Here is a 6,772-nt window from a genome sequence, read left to right as displayed (position 1 = left end):
ATCTGTCAAAATAAAAGTCCCGTGCTTGGTATGGCAGATTTTGGAGGGATATATTTAAAGAGATAGTTAAATAAAAAAACAAAAATTCACTCATCATTTACTCACCCTCATAACATTGTGCATGAACAGATGTGTATGAACAAAAACAAAGATTTTAAGAAGAATATCTCAGCTTTGTAGGTCCTCACAGTGCAAGTGAATGGTGGCCAAATCTTTTAAGGTTCAAAATGCATAAAAGGTTGCATGAAAGTAATCCATATGACTCCAATGGTTAAATCGATATTTTTGGAAGCAATAAATTAGGTGTGGATGAGAAACAGATCAATATTTAAATGTTTGTGTGTGTGTGTGTGTGTGTGTGTGTGTTTATTGTTATAGTGTTAGTATAGTATACATTGTTTGTTATAGTGTTAGTTCAGTATACATTGTTTGTTACGGTTATTTCATGTATACACCATGTGCTCTTATTAGCCAATCAGATGTGGCTACGTCATTACGTAGGGATTAGTTCTGCTTGTTTACATTTAGCATCAGTATGCTCGTAGGCTCCGGTGCGGATGGTTGTACATAAACCCATCAGCGCTGGGCAAGAGCATAAAACCCCCGTTATGTAAGTTCGCTATGTCTTAATCAGTAAAGTGAAATTACTGAACAGATTCTATTTGTTGTGTGCTTCTCTTCACGCCTCCACGGACACTGAGAAACTAACACGAGAAACACAACAAGTGGTGTCAGAAGCTGAGCGTGATTGACAGTCATCAGCGACTTGTGAGTGTTGTGAAGTGCTGGGACATCCTTTGTGAATCGATGTACATTATTATCACTGCCAAACGCTGTTGTGAAGAAGTATTAAAGACTGATTAACCTCGTTTGATCGCCGCATTGAACATAAACTCACGGCAATAAGGGCTGCACGGAGTTTCATTTTCCCCATCGGAGAGGCGTGGCGCTGGCAGTCTGCCAAAGCTAGCTGCTGTTGGCTGCCTGCCAACTTTCACAGACACTACTAAATAGCCCTGCAAATCTACATCGAAGTTCAAAAACCACAGAATATATATATATATATATATATATATATATATATATATATATATATATATATATATATATATATATATATAAAAACATAAAAAAACAAATCACAATTCAAGCTAAATTGTAATACAACATGGATGTGAGTGAGCCCGAAGTCCAACTTGGAGCATCAGCTTCTTCAGACCCCCCACAATGGCTACAGGCTGTGCTGTCACAACAAAATAAGCAACTCCAACATGCCATTTCGCTTCTGCTCCAAAGATTGGAAGCGACGGAGGCTAGTTTGTTTGCCCTCACGCAGCAGCCTCATACCAGTAAGTTAACACGTGGTCCCCGCCAACATGACGACTCTACCACACTTGCAGCTGCCCCTGATAGAACCGTTATGACAGATGGCGATGCTACAGGGCCTTCAGATGCTGAACAGCTTTTTGCTGCTGAGCTTGCGGTCATTGATAGACATGTACGGAGCCCAATTACTCCAACTTCCTCCACACCTGGCCCTGATGTGAGACCTAGAAGCCGTGCACAGGGACCCAGCCATTATAATGGCTCTTTCAACTTGGGCCCAAACATGCACACACCTTTAACTCCTGCAGCCCAACCATCACCTCACAACCCCTCGTGGTAGAGCTTCAGATGGACCTAAAGCTAAACTTGACACTTACGATGGTAAGGATGACTGGGACTCCTTCATCATCCCTTTTGAGCGCAGAGCTGTCATTTACAGATGGAGTACAGTAGAGAGAGTGGATAAACTCCATGAATGTCTACGAGGAACTGCTGTTAGATATCTGTGCTCATTACCCGAACACATACGTGAAGATTACTTTCTGCTGAAAGAACAGCTGGCTTTCCGTTTTGGCCAGAAAGAGCCTCCTACCACAGCACGGAGGAGACTTGGAGAACTGCGCCAGTCTAAAGAAACTGTATCGGAGTTCGCAGAGGAGGTTCACAGGCTGGTCATTTTAGCTTATCCTGGAGTTGACACTGAGCTCAGGGAGCAAATTGCTGCTGATGCTTTTCTCAAAGGCCTGCGCAACCAGAAAGTGGCATACAAGGTTATGAACTGTGACCCTGTATCACTGGATGAGGCACAACGGCTAGTATCATCTTATAAACACAATTTCAAAGCCACACTCGGACGAGACTTTGATCTGAAGGGGAGGACACGTCGAGTATCCTGGACTGATCAAGACATGGACTCTGATGAGGAGCCACCGGCCTTGCAGTCACGTAGAGTGCAGTCACAGCCGGGTTATGTTACACAACACCAGTTGCAAACACTCATTGATAAAGTTGATAAGCTCCAACTAGCCATAGGCCACCTGCCTCCTTCCTCTTCTGTTGCTCATCCTTCTTCTGTAAGACCCACCCAACAAATAAATTCCAGTATGGCAGTTCAGTCAGAAAGAGGACGTGCAGCTCAGACCTCTTTCAAGTCAAGCAGATACAGACAGCAAAATGCCAGCCCCACCAGAGCGTCTAGCGGGTCATGTTTCCAGTGTGGAGAGGAGGGACATTTCAAACGAAACTGCTCACGGTCCCCCAGTCCATCTACAAGTCCTCTTGAAAATACTGTGGCCAGAATGGAGCCCTCAAATCAAAATCACTCCGAACAGGCAGAGCAGAGTCCATCTATTGTGCATGTGAGCAGAGCTGAGTGTCGAGGGCCCAGTTTAATGATTTTGCTGACTGTTGATGGCGTACCAGTTAATGCGGTTATAGACACGGGTGCTGAGGCGTACAGCAAATTACCCGCTAAATCACCTTCAGGACTGAAAAATGTGTGTCTCCGAAATGCAGAAATTGGAAGGGAGATGTCAGCAACAGGCGGAGTGAAAGTGGAATTCAGAATTGGCACAAAGGTGTTGGAGTGGACAGTATGCATTGCACCAATTCTTGATGCCCTGCTCCTGGGCTTAGATTTCTTAAAAGCTGCTGATTTCACCATACATGCCTCTGGTAAAGTGTTTATGGGCTCTGAACTCATGCCAGCCTATATATCTGAAGGCAAGGGCCCAGACTATGCCATTTCAAGAGTGATGTTAGAAAGTGATGTTACTGTGCCGCCAGAGTGTGAATGTTTAGTTTGGGGTGTGGTAGACGACCCAAAACCAGAACTCCCGGCTGTTCTAGAGCCTGTTAGCCTGGCTGATGGAGTGTCTTCAGGCAGCATCATGATTAACATGGAACAGAGGATCCCAGTCAGGCTATGCAATGTCACAGCTTCCAGTAGACCCTTATTACGAGGTGTCTGTTTGGGTGTGCTCATTGAAACATATACTGATGCTCGAGAGGATGAAGATAGAGCCTACTTAGTTCCAGGTGACGCTCCATTGTATGCAAAAGGCGGGAACTCAGTGCCACAAGATCTTGACAATGAGCCGCCTGATGAGCATGACATAAGGAGGGTGTCGTCACCAAACTCTCTTGACCTTCCAGAGCACCTCAGACAGTTGTTTACTTCTGCAAGCGAAACGCTCACTGAACAGCAACAAGAGATGTTAGTAGCTTTGCTTAGTGAATATCAAGCAGTTTTTGCAGCAACTGATGATGATCATGGGAAGTTTTTTGCTTTGCAGCACAGCATAGACACAGGAATGTCTAAGCCTGTTCGACTGCCAGTACGACGTACCCCTTTAGGGTTCTGGAATGAGGAGGAAACACATCTTAAGAAAATGCTTGATTCCGGTATTGTTGTCCCCTCAAGCTCAGAATGGGCTTCCCCTATTGTCCTTGTAAGGAAAAAGGATGGGGGGGTTCGCTGGTGCGTGGATTATCGCCAACTTAATGATCTTACCATCAAGGACGCATATCCCCTACCAAAAATAGAGGAATGCCTGGACGTGCTGGGTGGTGCAAAGACATTCTCAACACTTGACCTTCAGTCAGGATATTGGCAGATTGAAATGAATAAAAAAGACAGATCCAAGACTGCTTTTGTGACGAGGTATGGGCTATATGAGTACACCAGAATGCCATTTGGTCTGTGTAATGCACCCAGTACATTCCAGAGGGCCATGGAGCTGGTTCTACAAGGGTTGCAGTGGGACACTTTACTGATATACCTGGATGACATAATCATTTTTGGTGAAGATGTGGAACAGGGTATGGAGCGCCTCGCAGAGGTTTTTCAGAGGTTGCAAAAATATGGACTAAAGCTGAAGCCCTCAAAATGTCAGCTGCTAAAAGACGAAGTCCTGTTTCTTGGTCACATTGTGAGCGGCGAAGGAATTAAGACCAATCCAGCCCTCATTAGTGACGTTAGAAACTGGAAGTCCCCAACCAGTGTCCAGGAACTCCAGTCTTTCCTGGGTCTGTGCAACTATTACAGGAGGTTTGTTGCCAAGTTTGCTGAAATCACTACACCCTTGACAATGCTACTCAAGAAAGGGAGTCCTTTCTCCTGGGAAGAGGAGCAGAGAAAGGCCTTTGAATATCTTAAAAGGAGCCTCACAACTGCACCCATATTGATGTTCCCAATTATATCTGGACAGTTTGTCTTGGACACTGATGCGTCCAACCAGAGCATTGGAGCAGTGCTCTCACAGTTACAGTGGGGGGAAGAGAAAGTTATCTCTTTTGCCAGCTGTCTCCTCACACCAGCTCACCAGAGGTACTGTGTCACACGTAAGGAACTCCTAGCAGTTGTCAGGTTCACAAGGCAGTTCCGCCACTATTTGCTGGGGTCTAACTTCTTACTCAGGACGGATCACAGCAGTCTAACGTGGCTATACAGGTTTAAGAGACCAGAAGGCCAACTGGCTATGTGGCTCGAAGAACTCAGTCAGTACAATTTTGTCATCGAGCATAGGCCAGGTACACACCATTCTGACGCTCTGTCCCGAAGGACTCTGAATGAAGAACCTTGTGACTGTTATCAAGCAGGAAGAGAGCTAGATAGCTTGCCATGCAAGGTCTGTCGCTTCTGCCGTAAGCTCCACCATCAATGGGCCAGATTCGAGGAAGATGTCGATGATGTCATCCCCTTGGCGGTAAGACGCACACACTCCCTTGACCCTCAGAATGAGGGTAGTTGCACTAACACTCCCAGTGACCTTAACGAAGTAGGTGATGACAACTCAGGTCTTTCCTCAAACTGGCTGCAACCGCTAAGTTCAGAAAGTCTCAGGAAAGAACAGTTAGCTGACCCAGACCTTTCAATTCTCCATAAATGGATGTCTGATGGCTCTTTACCTGCTAAGGAAGAGGTCATGATGCAGAGCCCAGCGGTTCGCAAGTACTGGCTGTGTTGGTCTCAAGTAGAGATACGGGATGGGGTCCTCTATTACCGGTGGGAGGATGTAAATGGAGGTATGTCAGCTCTGCACTTACTTGTTCCTGTTTCCCTGAAGAATGAGGTTCTCCAATCCCATCACAATCCAGCACAAGCGGGTCATGCAGGGGAGGAGAAGACGCTTATGCGTCTCCGCAGGTGTTACCAATGGTACAATATGGGGAACGATGTACGCCTTTTCGTCAAGAAGTGCCCACAGTGTAGTTCCTGTAAAACAACCAGTCCAATGGGGAGGGCCAGGCTCCAGAACTACCAGGCTGGAGCACCTATGGACAGACTCCACCTTGATGTCCTAGGACCATTCCCAGAATCCAAGTCAGGCAACAGGTACATTCTAGTTATAATCGATCAGTTTACCCGCTGGGTAGAGGCATTTCCTGTCCCTGAACAAGGAGCTGAGACAACAGCAAAGAGTTTGGTGTTTGACTTCATATCACGCTTTGGGGCTCCCCTCGAGATTCACACGGACCAAGGACGGAACTTTGAGAGTTCGCTGTTCACAGAGGTTTGTCGCCTGTTACAAGTAACTAAGACCCGGACCACACCATATCATCCAGCTTCCAACGGGCAAGTGGAAAGTTTCAATAGAACGCTCTTGCAGATGATACGGTGTTATGTGGACCAAAGTCAACGAAATTGGGATGAACATCTTCCCTTACTCACTGCAGCGTACAGGAGCACTGTGCATTCAGCGACAGGCTTCACGCCAAATCAGCTGATGTTGGGGCGAGAAGTTTTCCAGCCACATGACATCTGGCTAAGGACGGCTGAGGTTACCAGGGAAGCCAAAGGTACACCTGAGTTTGTCCAAGAACTGCAAGCTAATCTGCAGCAGGCTCATCAAGTAGCACGCCAGAACTTGCGCTTCGCTCAGACTCGCCAGAAAAAGGTCTATGACTTACGAGCCAGAGAGAAGTCCTATCAAGTAGGGGATCTTGTATCAGTGAGGGTCAGTAACAGGAGAAAGGGTTACAGTCCAAAACTCCAACCCCCATGGCAACGGCCATTGGTCGTCACAGCACGGCTTGGACCAGTGCTCTACCGAGTCAGGGACAGACGAGGTGAGAAAGTACTGCATCATGATCGCTTACAACCCTATCTAAGTGACCACATACCTGCCTGTAGGAACGTAGGGATTAGTTCTGCTTGTTTACATTTAGCATCAGTATGATCGTAGGCTCCGGTGCGGATGGTTGTACATAAACCCATCAGCGCTGGGCAAGAGCATAAAACCCCCGTTATGTAAGTTCGCTATGTCTTAATCAGTAAAGTGAAATTACTGAACAGATTCTATTTGTTGTGTGCTTCTCTTCACGCCTCCACGGACACTGAGAAACTAACATGAGAAACACAACATTATATTTTTACCATATATCGGCACTTTCACATTCTTTTTCTTTTGTTTTTGGCGAATTGCATTCTTTTTGCATATTGCCA

The sequence above is a fragment of the Xyrauchen texanus genome, chromosome 12 (assembly GCF_025860055.1).
Source record: "Xyrauchen texanus isolate HMW12.3.18 chromosome 12, RBS_HiC_50CHRs, whole genome shotgun sequence".
Taxonomy (NCBI): Eukaryota; Metazoa; Chordata; class Actinopteri; order Cypriniformes; family Catostomidae; genus Xyrauchen; species Xyrauchen texanus.
This window is presented reverse-complemented; position numbering follows the sequence as displayed.